The following is a 24082-nucleotide window of genomic DNA, read 5'->3' on the forward strand; positions in this document are numbered from 1 at the left end:
CTTGATACTACTGTCTCCCCTACTATTCACCCTACTGCCCGTGCTGATGACAAAAAGGGGGAGAAAAAGTCCAAAAAGAAATCTAAAAAGAGAAAACAGTCTGAGGGGGAGCATGAACATGAAAAGGCTCCTAAACACCCCAGGAGAGATGGAGATGGTGATGGTGATGGTCAAGACACTGGCCCTAAGCCCAGCAACGCTCATACTAAAGCTGGTGGTGCATAGGCAACTGGTGGTACTCAACCCAGTGTGTCTGCCACACCAGTGGATGATATTGGTTCTGGCAGTAAGCCCATTGATGTTTCTGATATGGCTGTAGCTGAAGCTTTTGTGCTGTCTCAATCTATTGAACGTAAAATGAAGAGGAAGTTAGAGAGACATCAAAAGCGACAGCAGGAACTAGATGATGCCTTCAATGCCAAGTTTGAGGCCTTTGCTGAACTTAAACGTCGTAAGATTATGCACAGAAGATGGCTGAGTCCAAAAGCAATGGCAATCGATGATGACCTGACTGCCTTTGATAAACACAGAAAAGAGGCAAGAAAAAGAAATGCCAAGTTCATGGTCAAATACGACAAACAGAGGGCAAAGCTGTATGCACAGAGAGCAGAAAGAATCAGGAACATGACTCCTGCTGAGATGAAGGATTACCTTGATTCTACTGAGTCAACTGGTGGAGTTAGAGCTGATATTTTCATGAAATGGGTTGATGCTATGTTAGAAGCCAGCTCTACTCCTCAACCAGCATCTGCTGCTCAGCCAGCTACACAACAAACACAGCCAACAGAAACAGTCATCCTTGATGATGATGATGTTATTAGTCAGGGGGAGCATCTTGCTATTGTTCCTTACCTGCCTCCTATTCAACTAGTATCGACACAAGAACCATCAGCTGAACCCAGGCCTATTGACAAACACAGGGTGAAATCTGCTCCTAGGGACAATCAGCCCCTCAGGAAAGGACCCCTATTCGAGGCAGCTGATGAAGGTACTGAAGTGGTTGAGCCAGCTAATACTAATCAGTCAGCTGGCATTGAAGACACAGCAAGGAGTGCTGTGATAGAAGACCCAGCCAGAAGTGTGCTGCTGGGTAGTACAAGTGTTGAAGACCCAGCAAAGTCGGTTGAGCTGGGTGCTAAACAAGTAGATGATGAAACGGTTGATCCTGCTGACCTCACAGTCTGGGGAAGAGACGGCCAAACACTTGTTCTATCTCCTCTTCCTCCCCAGATTCAAGCTTACTTTGACAGAACACAGGATAACCGGGTCAATCAGCATCCAGTTAGTTCATCTGGCAGCTATGAATCATCTATGTATCCTCCATCTTCCCCAAGGGTTCATGACAAACATATCACTTGGGAAGATGACTCAGTAACCCATGGTGAGCCGAACATCAGAAAAATGAACCCAGATGAAAGAGAAGCCTACAGACTTCAGATCACTGTTCCAGAGCTGCTTGAATAAAGACAAATTGAGCTTAATGAAAGAATTCGTCAAGTCAGGCTGCTGCATCATCCTCTTGATCAGCCACATTATATTGCTGCACTAACCCATGGCATTGACATTAGGGTGTACTTGAATAACAGTGGTCTCAGGCTCTCCACTACTGATGAAAGAATTCATTTTGAAGATGCTCTCCAGCTGGGTATGGATATAAGGGAGTATTGTGCTGCCCTTAGTACTGAAGAGGGTAGAAAGATGGTTGAAGCAGTAAGATCCCTGAACATTCTTATGATGATTATCTGTTGGGTTTAGCTGCTGAAAGGGAAGCCAGAGAAGCTGCTGTTGCTGAACTTGCTGAACGATCAAGGCTTCAGGATATTAAAGACAGATTGGCTGCTGACAGAAAGCAACAGGCTGAGTCCCTCAAACTAGCCAGAGCCATTGTCAAAGAACAGGATAAGGTTTTTGATAAGATAGAAGCTGCTGAGAAAGTACCTACCACTGCTCCTGTAGTACCTGATCACAATATTGAGTTTCCTGATACTTATTATAAGAGCAGGTATGGTAATGTGATGAATAGAAGATCTAATCCCTGCAGAATTATCAAGGTAAACAGAGGGACAAAAAGGGCTTTCAATGTTGTCAGGGATAACAATGTTCAAGAAAGGATTAGTTTTGATGACTTAAGAACTCTTGGATTCAGTGAATGGATAGAAATCTTGGAGTATTTCATTGGTAAAGGTGAGAGTGCTATCAAGAGTGCTCTTAAGACTGAACTCCAACAGCTGTTCAAGAAGGCAACTAAGTTTGGGAATGCACCAGTAGTTGATGTTGATGAATTTCTTGCTCAAAAGCCTAAAAGGAAGCAACCTACTGGTGAAGGACCAACTGGGAGAAGCCGAATTGTTCTACCTCCTTTCATCCCTGTTTATGACCCTGCTGAATTACCTCTCCTGTTCCCTGAAGCCTGGAAGATTAAACAAGAGGAGCTATCTGATGAAGAAAGAGAAAGAGAAAGGGATAAAGATAGATAGTCTCCTATGTGCTTAACTTGTATCTTTTGTAATTTACTTTTCATTACGAATTATCTTTTAATTATTGCATATATCTGATGTAATGAAAGTAAAGTGAGTTTATCATATCAAATTATAAGATATAGATAACTCAGCAAAAGATCCCAAAACAAACTTAAAGGGACGAATTTACTGTCTACTCTCACTAGGTCCCTAAGTGCTGGCTTTAGTGTTTTCTCTTCAAGTCATAGGTTTTGTCATCATCAAATAGGGGGAGATTGTTGAGTCCCCAAAATAATTAAGGATTTAATTATGACAAAACAATATTTATTTGCACTAAAGTGTTATGTGCAGCCAGCACAAGTTTGTTTATGTATAGTCAGCTAATATAGCTGTGTCGAGTGTTTAGTATGCTGCCTAGTCTATCAGCACAAGGTAGAAATGTATTCTTCGAATCAGCACAGGATGTGCACCCAGCAAATCAAGAATATCAAGTGACTCAGCATATGAAGGACCAGTAAGTCTGGATATCAGCATACAACACAAGACAGCCATGCTCCATTACAAGCATGATAAGTTTCCCTGAGTGGTCTACATCAAATGTACTATTCAACAGAAGTCGAAGACAAAGTTGAACAGAGAAGGACACGCGTCGGCGGCTGACAAGTGACCTTACAAGACCGCATGGGAATGCAGAAGTTTAACTTATGTGCAGACATAAGTTATCCGTTGTCAACACCTAGGGAACACAACATTCTATTTGTTTAATCAAATAGTGGTGCCAAACCGAATTGGGGTGTTCCTGCAAATAGCTACTAAAGAGGAAAGAAAGGGAGCACGCCTCCTTACACAATTGTCCCCTCAAGTACAGACATCCTATGTACTAGTGGACAATAGATCAATTACACGGTTAATAGAACTACTATATATATTGTTGTATCCACTATTGTAAAAACTAGTGGTGTGGGTTTATCTGTTAGAGTCCAAACCGTGTAATAGCTTTAGTTTATCTCTTAGCTATAATCTAGGTAATCTGTATCAACCAACTATCATTTCCGCCAAGGATAGTTGTGATTCTTTCTGATTTAATCAATAAAGAATAACCATTGAAAATTACATGTGACTCTATCTTATTTACTACTGAATACTAAACGTGTTTAACTGACTAGTTAATTAAGAAAAGAATTGTATTCACCCCCCCTCTACAATACTCCTGTTGTTATTAAGGGACCAACACTTGTCTTGTCAAAATTTACAATATCTTCGCTTTACAGATGACTTGTCTTGTCAAAATGTACGATATCTTCGCTTTACAGATGACTTATCTTGTCAAATTGTACGATATCCTCACTTTAAAGATGTTTTTGTCTTGTTATATTGTACGTTAACTCCGCTTTACAGATGACTAGTCTTTTCAAAATGTACGATATCTTCGCTTTAAAGATGATTTATCCTGTTAAAATGTACGATAAATTCGCTTTAAAGATGTTTTATCTGCTTATAAAATGACAATAAAATAAGTTATAATTATATCAATGGTCATTACATGTTAACTTCAACTCTCAAAAACAACACAATGAACATACAAAAAGTTACGATTAAGGTATTATTTGTGACAAAAAATACTACTCGTGGTGTTAACTTGATTGTTGATACTAGTTATAGCAAGTTAGTCACATATGTTGGAAAAAAGTTCAATTTAGATATGAACCTTGGATATAGTTTTGCTTACAATTTGCCTGAATCTGGTAGGTCATTACTGTGACGACCCAAAAATTTCCGACCAAATTTAAACTTAATCTGTAAATGATTCTGACACGATAAGCAAAGTTTATTAAACCGAGTCTCAAAATGTTTGAACTATTTATCATGAATGCATTTAACCATTGACTATTCTTAACGATTCACGAACCATTATGTGTAAATAAATAAATATATATATATATATATATATATATATATATTAATTATTATAAATTAAAATATTATATGAGTTAATTAATTATGTAAATAAAATAATATATGATATTATTATTAAAATGAATCTATATATGTAAGGTATTTCGAATGTGTATTTATATGGTTTCGAATTTAATTATTAAACGATAATAGTAATCGTTTGTCAGTCGATCAATATTATGCAAGTTAAATTCAAACTTATATGATTTTAACATAAACGATGATCCGAAAATGAGTTCTATAAATTATAGGCTTATTAAAAATGTATTTAGGAACTATTTATTGAATTTTAAAACTTTTTATATTTTACTTGGGGTTGGGAGTGAATAATTAATGTAATTTTTATTTAATAATTAATGACCGAATTTTATATCATAATGACTGAAATAAATAAAGACATTTAATTTAAAAATATGGAATTTTTCTGAACACTTTTATCTGCCACTGATTTATCAATGGTGTACGTTATTGCAGTCCGTAGAAACTGTCGGTAATATACAAACGAATTAGCTTCACGAGAATTTAATTTGTGTTACAGTTGTTGCCTTGTCACCACCCACTAGCACGTTTTAAAATTATATGGATATCTTATATTAAATTTTTTTTTTTTTATGATTCCCTACTTTTGAAATTGCATAGACAGCTTGATACTTATTTGATCCGTGATTTATGAAACTGAGTTGTACTGTGTATGCATGATTCATGTAAAATGGAGATTGAGATTTATTATTATAATATATAATTAATTATTACTTTACAGTTGTATATTACTACCAATCAATTGATTCCTAGTGATCAAGCCATCACCATTTTACTGTACTTGATTTAAGATTCAATGGACTCTATTATTTATTATATACATAAATTACATAGATATAGATATAATAAACACATCATACATGTAATACAACCAAACCAACACCCACTTCCACTTCTTGATATATTTTTTTCGTAAAGCATCTTCACCACTTCCACCATAGACTACCGCATCCTCCACATCATCACCATAACCGTCGCGTAACACCACCACAATCCACCATGGGCAATCTCCTTCGACCACCCCCGTGAGCTTCCAACACACTAAACTGCCACCAATTGCATTAAAATCCATAACCACAATCTCTCCTCTCTCTTTCTCTTCTTTTTGAATGAGAACTCTCATCACCTATCTCTCGGCAAGCATAAACCACCTTCATCATCTAGTGATAACCACCATCCACCACCACCTTGATTCACCATCACCAACCACCACGTTTTGTTGCTGCTGTCCCTGCGATTGCTACTGCAGTTTCCCGTATACCATTGAAAACGACCACGAACCTACCTGTAATTATTATAAATGAAGTTGCTACGGTTTTAATTGTGTAACAAGCGAATGATATAAGATGATACAGATGATGCAGACGATGCTACAGTAACGAGTGAAGTAATGATGATGATAATGGAGAAGAGATGATGTCACGATTATGATGGTGATTCTCGAGTATTGAGAATATCGATGTTATGATAAGGATTAAGAGGATTACGGGAAAAGATGATGATGATGAGAAAGGTAAAATAAAGAAGATGTTAAAATAATAGATGATAATTAGTATAATGATAGGTGATTACGATAACAGTTTGATGATGATTCAATGATGTTAGATAATATTAAGATCATGATTATATGGTGATGATATGAGATTACTAAATATACATGATAATGAGTAATATGATGAAGTTATGGTGGTGGTATTGATTATAAATAATGACGATGTTATGTGATAATGGTTAAAAGATAATACATAAATGATGAGTGAATTAGAAGAAGAAGGAAGCAGGTAAGATATAAGTTAAAAGAATTTTAAAAGCTAATTAGAACAGAAAAATATGAAGCAGAGCATTAGTTAGAGGTGTGGCTATTAAACAAGAGGTCTTGGGTTTGAAACCAGGGGTCAGCAAAATATTTTTTTTTTTTAAAAAGGGCTGTCTTAAGAGTGTAGGTCTGTTGGGCCGAGATCTAAGTTTTATGTTGGGCCGTGATCTTGTAGTGTTATTGGGCCGAGATGTATTCTTTTGTATTGGGCCAAAACCCAATTCTCTTTTGGGCCGAGAAGCATGATGATATATATTTCGAGTACATTATATTTGAGAAAGTAACAAATGGATAAATGGTTGAATGTGTGGGTGTTTAAGTGAGAGGTCTCGGGTTCAAGCTCTGGCGGAGGCACTTTATGTTCTTTATTTTTTTTGAAAGCTTTTTCTTGAGGTAGCTATTATTATTATTATTATTATTATTATTATTATTATTATTATTATTATTATTATTATTATTATTATTATTATTATTATTATTATTATTATTATTATTATTATTATTATTGTTGTTGTTGTTGTTGTTGTTATTATTTTTAGATTACTTATTATTTCCCCTATATACTAAAATCTGTGGAGGGTTTGGTTGTTTTGACCCCCCCACGTTGTCCAAACGACAATAGAAAAAAAACATCCCCCCCCAAAACTTCATCCAACTTTTAAGTTTAGTCCCTCAATCAGGGGTGTAAAACATAAATTTATTATTTTAATTAAAAATCTTAATTAAACTTCACCCATATTTTCAACGGGACATATCTTCCCGCTCGCCTCACGTTAAATTTTTTCGAACCCACCGTTTAATTCAGAAAAATCTTACGAACCCAACGGGACTAACTATACGCGAAACGGACACTTCTAAAAAAAACTCTCAATACCTCGAACTATATTCAATACATATACACACCTATAATACGCTCCGTTAACTATGAATACGCAACCCAAAAGCCCCGCGGCATCGCGCGGGCCTGTTTTCTAGTTATTACTAAGACTAACATGATTATTATTATTATTATCATTAATATAAATTATATTATTATCATTATTATTATTAAAGTAAGTATTATTATTATTATTATTATTATTATTATTATTATTATTATTATTATTATTATTATTAATATTATCATTATTAGGAATATAAATATTATCATGATTGTTAAAATTATCATTTTTAGTAAAAATTTTAATAAAATTATTATTATTAATTTTTATCATTATTATTATCATTATCATTATTTTCATTTTTATTATTAACGTTATTATTATTATTATTATGATTATAGATACAAATATTATTATAGGAACGATTAAGTTACAAATTAAATAAAATTATTAATATTAATATTACTATCATTACTGTATCATTATTATAATAACAAACAAATATTTTTATAAATAACTACATTTAATACAGGTAACATAACTATATTAATATTTTTACTAATCTAAAGTATATAAACTAGATATATTTAATTAAATTATTAATGAAACCTATAAATTATTAAAATAACAATTATATCACTAATAACATGTAAATTTGTTCGATTTCAATTATATATGTTAATATACAAACTTGATATAGGTTCGTGAATCCGAGGCCAACCCTACACTTGTTCAATGTCGTCATATGTATTTTTACTACAAAATGCAGTATTGTGAGTTTCATTTGCTCCCTTTCTAAATGCTGCAATATATATTTTTGGGACTGAGAATACATGCGCTGCTTTTTTGAATGTTTTCCGAAATAGACACAAGTAATCGAAACTACATTCTATGGTTGGATTATCGAAGCGAATATGCCCCTTTTTAGCTTGGTAGCCTAAGAATTAGTGTTTATTATAATTGTCACTAATTGACGCGAATCCTAAAGATAGATGTATGGGTACTAACAAGCCCTAGTCAGAGAATTTGAACTGCTTTAGTACTTCGATTTATCATGTCCGATGAGAGTCCCGGAATGATGGGGATATTCTATATGTGCGTATGTTACCAAGAAATATCAGCAACAATAATCGATGAAGTAATGCTTCATAACTTCATTGGAGAAACATTCTGCGGCGATTATGTAATCTCTAAAGTCTTAGAGATTATCTATTACATCCTTAATCATAAACCAGATAGGTAGGCTAATAGAAATGATGAAATGAAACCCTGACCGGAATGGTGCACGATTTACAAGCTAGACTTGTTATACCAGCACCGTCAGCACCAGCAGCACCTACAACATCACAAGCTCCGCCAGATCCAAAATCACCACGAAAATCATCACTAACCAATGACCAGTATATTGTATCAACGAGTTATGAAGTATTAACTCATGTCCCCTGAAGAAATCGTATGTATATTTTATATATATATGAATTTTGAAATTAAAATAAATCTTTTCGTACTGAACTATTATGTATGAATTGAAAAATGGTAGATACTACTCGGTCAAATTCATATTACTAATATGCTATGATGTACATTCTTCGTTAACAACTTAACCATCGTTAACTACAATCTCTATTTCAATTCAATGAATTCCATTTCATAATAAATCAAATGTATTATTCAAATACATGTTTGATTTTACATTTTCATTTTCGATATACTCGAAACTTTCTAGAAAACATCATTCATATCTCACGAAGTTCACAAGAATTCCACGAGCACCAGTCACTGAGGAAATACCTATGAAAATGAACAATGAAGTATTGATTACATTAGTAAAATACTCTGTAGAGATTATGTAATCTTTAATGTTTTAGAGATTATTCATTCCAGCCGAAAATCAAATGAGTTTAATTTAATATTAACTCGTTAAATCTGTATTACATTTGAAGAAAATATACATATATATTTTCATAAAGACTGTAGTAAAATTCTCTTGTACAAAATATTAACTTGTGAAACTTTTAATGGGTAGGTAATACCCGAGAGATATAAAATTTCACAATTAATATATTATATTATTTGATTTTAATCATCAACTATACTCATTACTTCACAACTATATACATTCCTTCATAGAAATCAAAACAATCATTCATATCCAAATTCGACTACATATTCTGATTTTGACAGAAAAGAATTCAAATTCGAGATATAACCAATATCATCCCTCTTAGATTCCTACAGATTTTAAAGCCATACTTTGAATTCAAAACTGTGCTAAAATATCACTTCTATTCATTAAACCCATAAAACAATTTTTGTGTTATTCAAAAATTCATTACAATCTACATTCAAACCCTTCATGATTCTTTAAAACACCTCAATTAAGAAACAATTGAGATGATGATCCAACCACATGTTATCCGCCGTCATGCACCTGAAAACTCCCAGAATCTAAGTAGAAGTTTAACACAAATCCGTGAGCCATTTGTGTTGTTATTACCGAAAATAACTTTGCAGTTCCTCTTCAAAGTAGTCAGTTTTGTCACAGCTCCAGCAAGTCAACTTCGACTTTTCAGTCGAAAAAGTCTTATCATAACTTCGATATATACATTGCCCTCTCGCCATCGTTACCGGGGAACCTTTTACATTCCACCATATTAACACAAAATGTATCAACAACCTCATTACCCTTTGACTTAAACCTCTCCGAAAAATTACTATACTTATACATTGAAACCCAATCATATACTCATCTGCATATTGTAACGGTAGTTGCCATATTAAAAAGCTTGAATCATTATTCTCGAATTTCACAGCAATTCTACGCCAATAGCTATATATATACATATAATGTCTATCTCCTAGACTTATATACTTCGAATGTGAAGTTTCTGAAAAACACCCTAAACTGCGAACTAGTTCTCCGAATTTTGGGGAAAATGCTGATGAAGCAGCAAAAACTGTAAACGATCTTAACAGTCAAAAGTTTGATGATAAAGAATAGTGTGTTGGCAAAGCTCAGAAAAGGAGAAGGTTTGGTACTGGAAAACGGATTGAGCAAACTATGAAGGAGGTTGTGGACAAATCACAAAGACTAAATCTGCCTTCAAAGAATCCAAATGATTCAGTATCTGCTGAAGTCATTAACGAATACCTTGCTCCTGACTCTAAACCTTTGCGGACAATATTATTCATCATCCTCTGATCTTAGATATTCTAAGATATTATCAAATCTTTCATTATAAATATCCTCGATATTTCTAAAGATATTTTCATAATTATTCTTATCTGAAATCATTTATCTCTTTGCGATATCAGTGTTACATCAGAAAGGAAACTGTTTTAGTTTCTAAATTCTGAAAAATTCGAATTTAAAATATGAATGTTTTTGAAGTAGTGTTGGGAACTGAAGCATGAGTTAGTATAATATAATGACACTTGATCAACGTGATTATATTACAGTAAGTCATGCTGAGTTTCTAATGAAACGCGATGATTCACAGACCATAACGTCATCATGTGACATGTTACACGACTCTTACATTCTACCTAATCTCCAAACATATCGAGAACATATTTTCTTGATAGTACTATCTTTTCTCTTGAATTCTGGTAATTTAACCAACCAAGATCGTGATATTACCATCTCTCTCTTAGAACATTAGTCATATTCATTCGAAACACCATCCCTACGAATTCGGGACCATCACTTGCTTTATTTAAAGTCGGGAAGAGAAAACAAAAGCATGGAGCTCCGAAATATAAGGGAGAATATAAAGCCCGATAACAACACATAAATTACAAACCGTGTATATCAATGTTTATCCCAACATAAAGACACGGGAGAATTAAAAACATTATGACCCCAAGGGCGAAGTAGAAATAAACCGATTCCTCCGGTGAAAGTTGAAAAAGGAGAATGATTGTTGCGATAGTCAGGATAAGGACAAGGATCAGAACTGGATTAAGCATTTTCACAATCTTTTGAATTTGGGAATTGAGTATAGGAGTGGTAAAAGTAATGGAACGGAAGAAGTTAATTTGTAGTGAAATATCTGATAAAGAAAAATCAAGACAGATTTCCGTATTTAATTAGAGAGATCCTAATTTCCTGAATTACCGAAGGATCAAATCTTATATAGATTCGAAGATTATCTTTAAATCCCTGGAATTCCGGAAATCAACCATGACTACGTCAAAAGTTAAGACGAATCTCTATTTCTTAATTTCAAACTTTTGCGATAGCTTCGCTTATACTCTTCGAGTAATCGAATTATCTTATCCATATTACTCAACTGTAATAAAACTCTATTTATCAGCTCATATTGGTCAGGAAAACATTCTTACTATTAGCCATGACAATCTCGATCAAATTTCGGGGACGAAATTTCTTTAACGGGTAGGTACTGTGACGACCCGAAAATTTTCGACCAAATTTAAACATAATCTGTAAATGATTCTGACACGATAAGAAAAGTTTATTAAACCGAGTCTCAACATGTTTGAACTATTTTTCATGAATGCATTTAACCATTGACTATTCTTGACGATTCACGAACCATTATGTGTAAATAAATATATATATATATATATATATATATATATATATATATATATATATATATATATATATATATATATATATATATATATATATATATATATATATATATATATATGATAAATTAAAATATTATGTGAGTTGATTAATTATGTAAATAAAATAATATATGATATTATTATTAAAATGAATCTATATATGTAAGGTATATTGAATGTGTATTTATATGGTTTCGAATTTAATTAGTAAACGATAATAGTACTCATTTGTCAGTCGATCGATATTAAGTAAGTTAAATTCAAACTTATATGATTTTAACATAAACGGTGATCCGAAAATGAGTTCTATAAATTATAGGCTTATTAAAAATGTATTTAGGAACTATTTATTGAATTTTAAAACTTTTTATATTTTACTTGGGGTTGGGACTGAATAATTAATGTAATTTTTATTTAATAATTAATGACTGAATTTTATATCATAATGACTGAAATAAATAAAGACATTTAATTTAAAAATATGGAATTTTTCTGAACACTTTTATCCGCCACTGATTTATCAACGGTGTACGTTATTGCAGTTAGTAGAAACTGTTGGTAATATACAAATGAATTAGCTTCACGAGAATTTAATTTGTGTTACTGTTGTTGCCGTGTCACCACCCACTAGCACGTTTTAAAATTATATGGATATCTTATATTAAATTTTTATTTTTTTTATGATTCCCTACTTTTGAAATTGCATAGACAGCTTGATACTTATTTGATCCGTGATTTATGAAACTGAGTTGTACTGTGTATGCATGATTCATGTAAAATGGAGATTGAGATTTATTATTATATTATATAATTAATTATTACTTTACAGTTGTATATTACTGCCAATCAATTGATTCCTAGTGATCAAGCCATCACCATTTTACTGTACTTGATTTAAGATTCAATGGACTCTATTATTTATTATATACATAAATTACATAGATATAGATATAATAAACACATCATACATGTAATACAACCAAACCAACACCCACTTCCACTTCTTGATATATTTGTTTTCGTAAAGCATCTTCACCACTTCCACCCTAGACTACCGCCATCCTCCACATCATCACCATAACCGTCGCCTAACACCACCACAATCCACCATGGGCAATCTCCTTCGACCACCCGTATTTTTACTACAAAATACACTATTGTGAGTTTCATTTGCTCCCTTTTTAAATGCTTTTGCAATATATAATTTTGGGACTGAGAATACATGCGCTGCTTTTATAAATGTTTTACGAAATAGACACAAGTAATCGAAACTACATTCTATGGTTGGATTATAGAACTAAATATGCCCCTTTTTAGCTTGGTAGCCTAAGAATTAGTGTTTATTATAATTGCCACTAATTGACGCGAATCCTAAAGATAGATCTATGGGCACTAACAAGCCCCAGTCAGAGAATTTGAACTGCTTTAGTACTTCGATTTATCATGTCCGATGAGAGTCCCGGAATGATGGGGATATTCTATATGCATCCTGTTAAGGTCGGTTACCAGGTGTTCAATCCATATGAATGATTTTTATGCAGATGCATGATATTTATGAGAAATGAAATGAAAATCTTGTAGTCTATTAAATTAATGGAAATGATTGTTTATGTTAAACTAATGAACTCACCAACCTTTTGGTTGACACTTGAAAGCATGTTTATTCTCAGGTTTGAAAGAAATCTTCCGTTGTGCATTTGCTCATTTTAAAGATATTACTTGGAGTCATTCATGACATATTTCAAAAGACATTGCATTCCAGTCGTCGAGTTCATCAAGATTATTATTAAGTCAATTATAGTTGGATATATTATGAAATGGTATGCATGCTGTCAACTTTCGATGAAATGAAAGTTTGTCTTCTACAAACGAATGAAATGTTTGTAAAATATATCATATAAAGGTCAAATACCTCGCGATGTAATCAACTATTGTGAATCGTTTATAATCGGTATGAACGGGTCATTTCAATTACAAATTAGTGATGATGAAGACCTCGCGTTCTTTGTAGAAGTAGCGTCAAATTCGATTAGCCTTTCACAACTCAATTAACAAATGGATTACACATTTCTAATACACATAAGTGGTTACCTCGATTTTATGCACCCGGCGGTACCGCAGACTGCCGGCTGTATTGGATTACAAATTGTAGGACCAACGGTTTTCGAGTACACATGTCGAGCGATGGGTGGATACCGCCGGTACCGCCAGAGGAATAACCACACCCGTTGGTCCATACGTCTAGATGTGAAAAACCGTTCTGACATCGTCTCTGTGTGTAATTTTCTCAAGTTTAAGTGATATATGTGTTTATCAAGAAAAAAAACTGACAAAAAGGGATGTATTTAATCAAAGTGTATAAATTCAATAGGACCCACACTATATTTGGACCATTTTGGTTCAAAAGACTGGACTCTTTTTTCATTTTTATAAACTTGCAAAACATTGTAAGAACCAAAAGCGTAGCTAACTAGGTATTGTTCGAATATGAACTACCAAAAGGCCCATGTAGTTCAATAATAACTATAATAGGATCTACTCCATGTTAATAGTAATATGGTAATATAGTATTAGGATCTACTATGTTAGGATCTACTCTAGGGAAACATCGACAATGCTTTTCTTCCTTATGTCTGTTCGGGTACCTTATGGGACAGATCATTGCCGCATAAATTTAATATTTTTATTTGGCGTTTAATTTTAAATATACTTTCGTCTAGGCTCAATATTTCAATAAGGGATATGGAAAATTTGTCTCGATTGTACGTACACTACAAGAAAAATAGTCACTAGTGACCATTTTTTAGTGATCACTAATTATTTAATCATTAATAATGTTCTTTTAGTTACCTATAAAAAGGTCGTCACTAAATTTTAGTTACTAAATGATACTAGTGACCTGAAAAATAGTCGTCACCAAAAAATACATTTAGAGACCAAAAAGTGATTACTAATTTGAAAAATTAAATACCAAAAATAGTTGTTTTAAAGTTAGAGAGTTAGTGACCAAAAAATGGTCACTAATTTTAGAAAAGATGCCAAATAGTGACCAAAAAATGGTGACTGATGTACAAAAAAATGGGTGAGTGTGTGAGAGAGAAAGTGAGGAGAGAGGGTGACTTTGTGAGGAAAAAATCTTTTGTGGGCACGGTTAGGGATCAAGACAACTACAACAGGAGACTTCAAGATCGGTTAACTAGGCTATTCGGAATCCAATTTAATAGAATGATTATTTGTGTCTCAATCACTGGATGCCAATCGGCTTATTTACAATCATGTACATCATTCTATAATACAATCTCAACTACCAATCCACTATTTTAGGGATTGATTTTACAAGGCTATCTCTACTACAATTATCTCTATAATATATAAATATAACATTCGTATATATGTGGAAGATATATACAGCTATTACTCCCCCGTAGTCGAAGCATTGGGAGAACAAATGCCGAGACTGGAGCGTAATTCCTCAAATAGCAAGTGTGGCAAACCCTTAGTGAAAATGTCGGCAATTTAATACCGAGTAGGAACATGACGAACGCAAACTTCACCCTTGGAAACTTTTTCATGTACAAAATGAATGTCAAGCTCAATGTGTTTCGTTCATTGATGTTGAACGGGATTGCCCGCTAGATAGATAGCACTGATGTTGTCACAAAAAACTAATGTAGCTTTGGAAATCGAGCATTGTAATTTAAGAAGAAGATTCTGAAGCCAACACGACTCAGCTACAATGTTTGCAACCCCTCGATATTCAGCCTCCGCACTATGTTGTATTCGGTACCATTATCACATTGAATTTGTTTGACATTGGTTTTAAATTGTGTGTTTACATATGAGTGAAAAGCTTTAAAGATTAAGAATACTTGTGACTTTTTTCCTAGGGGAAAAGTCCAAAGAAAATTTGTGAAGCTACTAAGAAATAGAATGTAATATTTGTGACCACTACTACTAGCAGTCGGTGACGTCCATAAGTCTCTATGAATTATTTCAAAAGGAGAACAAGTGTGTGACGACCCAGAAATTTCCGACCAAATTTAAACCTAATCTTATTATGATTTCGACACGATAAGCAAAGTCTATTAAACTGAAACTCAAAATTTTGAACTGCTGTTGTACATTCATTTAACCTTTGACTACTCTTGACGATTCACGAACAATTGTGTATAAATAAATATGTAAATACATGTGTATAAACAAATTCTATGCATAAGTAATATTATATATATTGTAAATTATAAATATTAAAGATTCAATAAATTATATAAATAATAGTAATATATTTGTAATATTAATATTATTACCATTAATTTCACTATTATTATCAATATATGTATTATTAATATTATTTAAAATTTGATATGTACAAGTATTATTATTAATAGCATTATTACTTCTATTATTATTATTATTATTATTATTATTATTATTATTATGTTTTCTTATATATTTAATATATATATATGTATATATATATATATATATATACACATACAGATATATATATATATAAATACAAATACATAAATATAAATTTCAGTTAGATATATATAAATAAATTATATATAAACATATATATAGATAAATATATATAAAAATCAAATATACATAAATACATATATGTATATATAATACGATTACATATACAGCTATTTATATATACCACTGATATATACATATATACACAGATAATATGTATTCTGTTATACATCGCAATCACTTCTAAATCATTTATCTGATATAAAATTTTTGAACTGTACGAACGAACTAGAAAGTATTATATCTGTTCTTAATTTCTTCCTTTTCTGTTTCAAATGGTACGATAGATTCCAATTCCAAATAACATCACCATCATCTTTTTATAATTTGTTCTTGTCTGAAATCTTTAGCTAGCTGCACGAAATCGTTACCAATCCCAATCCGATTTTTCTTTATTTTTGTCTGTACTCTTTCTGTTTGATTCTTCATGTCGACAACATTTAAAATATATCAATCGATCACTGTAACATTGTTGAGAAACCAAACTACTTCTCATCATCAATACCTCGAATAACAAATAGTAATTCGTCCCATTTATTAAATTAAACAGAAAATTAAGAAAATCACGATTAACAAACATGAACTCTTATAAGAACCACAACCTCGATCACCACTTTCCTCTATCTCTCTCCTTCTCTCTTTAAAACCCCATCGCCACCACTTCACACCTTGGATCCTAATTACGCCACTTCTGTTCCTGTCTCTGTCAGGAACCAGATCACACACACAAGCCACACCCATCACCCTCATCATCTTCGTACCACCCTCTAGTTCGAACTTCCACCATAACCATCATCTTCTTTACTACTACGACTGCACCAATTTTTGTTTCTGTTTTAGCTCGAACCAAACCTTATTTGAATCACCCTTGTAATCACTACTAGACTCCACAAAAAACACAATGACCATCTATATATTTTACTTGATGGTCGCTGTTCGGCCAGAATCATATATCAACATCAAATCACCATAGGCTATTGTTACAACAACTGGTAACTGCTACTACTACGGTTGCGTTTCTGTCCAGGAAAGTACTCAGATGAACAATCTAAATCACTCGTGTCAGCTGCAATTATTTTAACTATGAACGAAAAATTTAAAAGGGGATACATGGAATATGGAATATGTAGTATACATATAAGTGTATGCTTTAAACGGGTAGGGCATGACATTTTCATATTGGCCGACAAATCATTAAACAACAATCCAATTGATATATAAAAGGATTTCTTTTGAGATAAATATAATAATGGAATGGTGGTGATACGGCTGTAAAGTGTTCCATATATTCCTGATATCAAAATCCTACACCGACACCCTACTTGTTATCTATTACGATTATAAATTGTAACCGAAGTTTGCTGCTTTTGGACCGTAATCGAGCTGCCCTATCCCTTTGTTTAATTGGGCCGAGAGAATCCCATTTGTTTCATGGGTTTGTTTTACTCTTTTATTTGGACTTGAAACTTGGGTCACTACTTGCAAAATCCATGGGTTGTTGTTCTGTTATAATTCGATTTCAACATATCCACAAACGCATTATTTATATTTCTATCTCTTTTACTGATTAATGATGATGATGATGTTGATCATCGATGATGATAACCGGAGGATGATGGTGATACATGAAGGTGTAAATTCTTAAGGATAACGATGATGTGAGTTAATGATTCATGATGGATGATTAGGATAATTAAAACGGGGATGGTATGATGATAGTCTCGATGATGTGACGATGATAATTATGATGATGAATTAAGTCGTAATTTTGGTGGTAATCGTGTTAGAGACGATAAGTTTATCGGTTATGATATGATAATAATACATGATATAAGATGACGATGATGATGGATAGATGTTCGATGATGTTTAATGAATATGATGATGGTTAGAATGATGATGACGATGGGGGAGACGAAATGATATCAATGATGAAAAGTTAATGATGTGGATGATGATGATATTTAGGATACGGGTAAAATGATGAATATGGTTATGATCATGATGATAACTCTGTTTGTTTTTTGTTCGATTTCACCACGATCACACTCGATCATTCGATTTCTCGTTCTCTCGAAGGGTATAAACTATAATTCAATCATTTCATTTTTGGTAATGGAAATTGTGATTTATATATATTATATAGTTATGATTATGATAAACATATATTATTATTATTATTATTATTATTATTATTATTATTATTATTATTATTATTATTATTATTATTATTATTATCATTATTATTATCATTGTTAGTAAAAGTATTATTATTAATAGTAACATCTTTAGTACCATTATTATTATTAATAAAGTATTCATTATATTAAAAATTACTATATTATTATTATTAATATAATAATTATTATTACTACTATGATTATTTTTTTACCAAAACTATTATTTTGTAAACAAAAGATTATATATATAAAAATAAATACTATAACCATAACTTAAATATATAAATACTTTATAGGTTAATAATATAAAAATTATCACTAATAATAATATAAATATTGGTTCGATTACAACTATGTATATTAATAAAAATACAAATGATATAGGTTCGTGAATCCGAGGCCAACCCTGCATTGTTCAATATCGTCAAATGTATTTTTACTACAAAATACAGTATGGTGAGTTCATTTGATTCCCTTTTACTCTTTATATTTTTGGGACTGAGAATACATGCGCTGTTTTTACAACTGCTTTATTAAATGCTTTGGAAATATATTTTTGAACTGCGAATACATGAAATGCTTTTATAAATGTTTGACGAGATAGACACAAGCAAAACATTCCTCGAATGAATTATTATGCAGACAAAAGTTCTGTGGATTATTATTGAATTATGTGGACTTGATAATTGCCACTAATTGTTGTGAATATTTTTCCCCTGATTATTATTGCTTGGTAACCTAAGAATTAGAATCGGGTATGGCCCTAATTCACGCGAATCTTAAAGGTAGCTACCGGGTTTAACACCCCCACCCAGAATGTTCACTAGACGGAAGGGCTAGTGGGCGTGGTGTTTAGTATTTCGAAGTTTATATGATTATTATACAGACGAGATGTTCTGTTTTGGGGATATTATTATGCTCATTATATGTTAAGGTGGGTTACCAAACCAAGTTATGAAAGAAATGAAAACTGAATGTTATGTATCGAGAGAATGATTTTATATACAGGTTAAGTGTATGTTATTTTTGTGCACGAGATACGTGTACGGTTACTAAGATTTATGAAAGATGATTTCGTACACGAGAAAGGTGTACTGTATTTAAAAGATATCGCATGTATATTACAGGTGGGTATAGGATTCGGGCCCATTTGTACCATGCAGCATTTAAATCTTGTGATATATCAAAATGATGAATTTTATTGTTTTATGATAAACCTATGAACTCACCAACCTTTTGGTTGACACTTGAAAGCATGTTTATTCTCAGGTATGAAATAAACCTTCCGCTGTGCATTTGCTCATATTACATGGAGTCGTTCATGGCATATAGAGGTCCGTTCATCGCAATGGTGCCAGGTGTTATTATATCCGTTCAGGAAAAATTTGACGGGGTATGACATGTGGTATCAGAGCGGTGGTCTTAGCGAACCAGGTCTTGCATTAGTGTGTCTAACTAGTAGTTGTTAGGATGCATTAATGAGTCTGGACTTCGACCTAGTAGTTGTTAGGATACATTAATGAGTCTAGACTTGAACTTGGTCTGTATGTCAAAAGTTTTGCTTATCGTTCTTTGTCGAAAAATATCTACCTATCATTGTCAGTTTCGACACGTCTTATTGTAATTATTGGATAGATGGTGTACAGACAAATTCACATCCCATCACATTAAATCTTGTCTGACACGTTTTCATAATTTCCTCCGTAATCTACGAGATCTTCTGTACTAAATATAGATATTCTATGTAATTTGAATATCATCCGATATCCGAAGATCATTACATATCGAAAACCCTTTATCTTACCATACAAGATGGAACTCGCCACTAGTTCTAGTCCATCGGATTCCGATATGGAGTCCCATTCAAACTCCGAAAGCAGTGTCACCAGAATGAATCATCCAATCAGCCATCCCCAATTCATCGGATGGGTTCGTAATTTACTTAGTCATTGGAGACAAGAAGAAGGTGATCCTTTCCATCAACCGAATTCACCTCTTGGCGAAGAACCTGAAGCATTTACCTCCTAACCTATTCGAAACACCATTTTCTCTCTCATTTCCAGAGTATCTCGTCATGATTATATACCAAATCAAATTCTAGATTTTATTTATCCGCTCGTCTGAACCGACAATCACCCCGGTGTAATAGAAGAAGTCAACGAGCTTCGCGCTCAGGTTACGGCTTTGGAGAATATGGTGCAAAGATTAGAAGCACCAGCGGCAACACCGACAACAACAGTACCACCATCAACAACATCAACAGTACCATCACCACCGCCAATGGAAACATCCGCATCACACGTCTCAACCTCGCAATCTATACCTCAAGCATAATCATCGTTCTACGAATCGTTCTACATAAACTATCTTCATCCTTCATGGCGATTATGTAATCTCTAATGTTTTAGAGATTATGTACTCTAGTTTTAGCCGTAAATCTGATGAGTTTAATATCACATTGACTCATTAAATCCATGATTACGTCTAAAGAAAATATATATGTATATATGTTTTCATAAAGATTGTAATTAAAAGTTTTATTGTACAAACTGTTAATGGTGAAAATATTTTAACGGGTAGGTAATACCCGAGGAATATTTAGATTTCACATTAATAAGTACACTGTACATTCTTCTAAATCTAATTTAACAGTCATTTACTATCCTACTTACATCCACAGATATACGAATCCGTTCACCACAGAATAACCATTTTTTATTTATTCAAATTCATATTTGGATTTTGACTTATCAGAATCCAACACGTGGCATAATGAAGAAAACATTGGACAAAATAAAATTTGTTTGAAACAAACAAATTAACTATGAGAAAATTTTGTTAAGAATCCACGCTAACTGTTTCCAGCTAACTGTTCCTAGCTAACTGTTAATGCCATATTACATTTATTTATCGCAATTTATTTATCGCAATTTATTATCGCAATTTTAATTCTCGCAATTTAATTTATCGTCATTTAATTTATGTTATTTATTTTACGCACTTTAAATATCGGGACACGTATACAAGGTTTTGACATATCATATCGATGCATCTATATATATTATTTGGAATCACCATAGACACTCTATATGCTGTAATAATCGAGTTCGCTATACAGGGTTGAGGTTGATTCTACAATAATATATATAGTTTGAGTTGTGATCGAGTCTGAAACATGTACACGGGTCACGATACGTATTAATTAATTCGAATAATATATATTAATTTATTGGACTGCTAACTGTGGACTACCAAGATTGGACAATTAAAATGAATTAAAATATTGATTATAACATATGAAACTAAACAATTCTTCAAGTTTGCCACTTGATTTCATCTTAAACCTCATTTGTATCTTGACGATTACAATCTACGTTCAAACCTTTCATGATTCTTGAAAACACCTCAATCGAGAGGATGAACCAACCGCATTTTATCTACGGAAGGAAAGATTTATGCATATAGTTATGCACCTGAAGACACTCGGAACTTGAGTAAACATTTAACACATATCTATGCTAGCTTCTTTGGCATCATTATTACCCAAAATAACTTTACAATCCCTTCTCAAGGTAGCAAATTTTGTCACATCTCCAGCAAGTTAACTTCAATTTTTCGTTCGAAACAACCTTACTATAACCTTGGTATATATGCGTGCTATTTTATTATTACCAGGGAACCTTTTATATTCCATCATATTACCAGCAGACGTACCAGCAACCTCGTTGCTCCTTGGCTTAAATCTCTCCGACAAATCACTATATTTATCTATTGAAGTCTCATCATGTACTCATCCGCATCTTGTAACAAGAATTGCCATACCAATTACCGGGAATCAGCAAATCTGTATTGTGAGTCTCGCAATATTTCTACATCAAAAGTTATATGTATACATATAACATTTACCTCTTAGAATTATGATCTTCCATTCTGAAATTCTGAAAAGCACCTAGTCTGCGAATCAATACTCTAAATGTTGAAAAGGCTGAATGAAGCAGCAGAAACTATAGACAACCGTAACAGTCAAAATTTTGAAATTGGAAAACGGATTGAGCAAAGTATGAAGGAGGCTATGGAAAAATCACAAGGACTAAACCTGCCTTCAAAGAATCCAAATGATTCAGTAACTGCTGACGTCATTAACGAATACCTTGCTTCTGGCTCCAAACTCTTGCGGATTTATTTTCTTCACTATCCTTCGATATTAGAAATTCCAAGATATCATCGTATCTTTCATTATAAATATCCTCCATATTTCTGATAATATTTTCATAACTATTCTTATCTGAAATCATTAATCTCTTAGTGATACCAGTGTTACATCATATAGAAACTGTTAGTTTCTATATTCTGTAAACTTTCGAGCTTAAAATATGAATGTTATTGAAGTAATGTTGGGAACTGATGCATGAGTTAGTATAATATAATGACACTTGATCAACATGATTGTATTACAGTAAGTCATGCTGAGTTTCTAATGAAACGTGATGATTCACAGATCATAACGTCATCATGTGCCATGTTACATAACTCTTTCATTCTGCTTAATTTCTGAACATATCAAGAAAGTACATTCTTGATAGTTCTATACTCAGTAATTCTGGTAATTTGACAAATCAAATCGTGCTAATACATTCCTCTCTGCTTAGAATACTATAATCATTCAAAACTTCATACTTACGAATTCTGGACCATTACTTGCGGAAAGATAACAAAAGCACGAAGCTCCGAAATAGAAAGGGGGTATAAATCGCAGCAAATAAGAGAGAACATTAACTGTGAATGACAATGATTATAGGAGACGGAAGTAGGAACTCCGAAATATAAGAGAAAATATAAAACCCAACAACAACCCAGAAATTTCAAACCGTGAATATTAATACGAATAAGCAATATAAAGACACTGTATAATTAAGAATAGTATCACCCAAGGTAAGAGTAGAAGTAAACAGATTTTTCTGGTGGAAGATTGAAAAGAAGGATGACGGAAATGATAATTAGGAAAATATCAAGGATTAGAACTGGATTAAGCATTATCACTATCTTTTGGATGTATAAACTAAGAAAGAAAGTATAGGAATGGTGAGAATAATGGAACGGAAGAGTTTAATTTATAATGGAAATATCAGACAGAGTAATCGAGGCAGATTATCGTATTTAATTATAGAGATCTTAATTTCCTTACTCGCCGAAGAATCAAATCTTTTAGATTTCGAAGATTTTCTTTAAATCCCTTTAATTCTGGAATTCAACCCTGACTCTGTCAAAAGTTAAGACTAACCTTATTTTCTGAATTCAACCATGACTACGTCAAAAGTTATGACAAAACTTACTTTCCTCATTTCACTCTTTTGCGATAGCTTCACTCGTACTCTTCTCATAAACGATTTGTTTTATCCAAATTATTCAATGGTGATAAAACTCTTTTTATCAACTCATATTCGTCATGAAAACATTTTTATTATTAGTCATGACCACCTCACTCAAATTTCGGGACGAAATTTCTTTAACGGGTAGGTACTGTGACGACCCGGAAATTTCCGACCAAATTTAAACCTAATCTTATTATGATTTCGACACGATAAGCAAAGTCTATTAAAATAAACTCAAAAT

The sequence above is a fragment of the Rutidosis leptorrhynchoides genome, chromosome 3 (genome assembly GCF_046630445.1).
Source record: "Rutidosis leptorrhynchoides isolate AG116_Rl617_1_P2 chromosome 3, CSIRO_AGI_Rlap_v1, whole genome shotgun sequence".
In the NCBI taxonomy this organism is placed as follows: Eukaryota; Viridiplantae; Streptophyta; class Magnoliopsida; order Asterales; family Asteraceae; genus Rutidosis; species Rutidosis leptorrhynchoides.